Source organism: Corvus brachyrhynchos, unplaced genomic scaffold (genome assembly GCF_000691975.1).
Source record: "Corvus brachyrhynchos isolate BGI_N302 unplaced genomic scaffold, ASM69197v1 scaffold255, whole genome shotgun sequence".
Lineage (NCBI taxonomy): Eukaryota > Metazoa > Chordata > Aves > Passeriformes > Corvidae > Corvus > Corvus brachyrhynchos.
The window spans coordinates 6,969,817-6,970,820 of record NW_008238358.1 but is presented as its reverse complement, the minus strand read 5'-3'; the positions used below and the strand labels follow the sequence as shown (position 1 = coordinate 6,970,820).

The following is a 1,004-nucleotide window of genomic DNA, read 5'->3' as shown; positions in this document are numbered from 1 at the left end:
GGGAGCACTCCGCGCCCCCCCGCCGGCGCCGCGCCGCCTCCCGCGCTGCGGCGCATCTCTGGTGTCCCTTTGCTTTACACTGGGATGTAGCGGCAGCCCATTTCTCATGGAAATAGTGCTTTGTGTAACTGAATTGACACTTGGCCTTGATACCTGTATCTCCTGATAACTGAAACAAATTTCTAAAATAAATATTGTACTTTGATCTTCCAGCCCTGCATTTTTAATGATAGCTCTGAACATCACTTCATTAAGAATACATTTCAGGAGACTCAAGTGCTCTAAGTTTGAACACTAATTATTTGTACAGAAAATTATGACTGCAACGTTTCATTTTTCAGCCCATGGTTTCTTCCAGAAATGAGCATTTATTCTCGATTTTTAAGTAATGTGCTTTCTTGGATGCAGATTTATAGCATTTGTAGTGTGGCAGCTGTATAGAAACTTATCCAGCTTTCCCCTAACTCTTTTGTAACTTGTCAAATCGTTTTGGTTCGTCGAGATATCTGGGAAAATACCGTACTTTAGAGAATGGAGGGAACCTCGGTGTGTTCAGTGTCTCCTGAGCTACCTATCCGCTCTCATTTCGTTTAGAAACATTGTTCTGAATAGTCTTCTGGCAGTTAGTAGGTTAAGCGAATTAACAAAAATCGAGGTAGGCGTTAAATCGGGCATCTCGCTGGTGTCTAGGTTTGACATAAGTTTGGGGATACAGAGGTTTAGGGACAACGCAAGTGCGAGCGCCGCCGTTTCGCTTGGTTGGCGGGTTATTGCTCCTCCAGGGAGCAGAGGTGCGGGTCGGGCTCCCCACGTCGGGGTTCCGCCTCGGCTCCTGCTGCCCTGGCTACAGCTTAGACTCGAGGGGACAACAAGTGCGCTCCTGTCCCGATGCGGCTCTAGTGGCGCGGCTGGAGCTTGGCAGTGAGCGGGGGGCACCCGACGGCTGCGGGCGGGGTGTGCGGGGCTATGCCTGTGTGCGCGCCCTCCCGGCCGCGCTGTCGGCC

At 50.6% G+C, this 1,004-nt stretch overlaps 1 protein-coding gene across 19 annotated transcripts in view; it reads left to right on the top strand.

Annotated features, from left to right (window-relative positions):
* MYO3B (myosin IIIB) overlaps positions 1-1,004 on the top strand; it is a 252,842-nt gene that overhangs the window by 224,248 nt on the left and 27,590 nt on the right. The window lies entirely within an intron of this gene.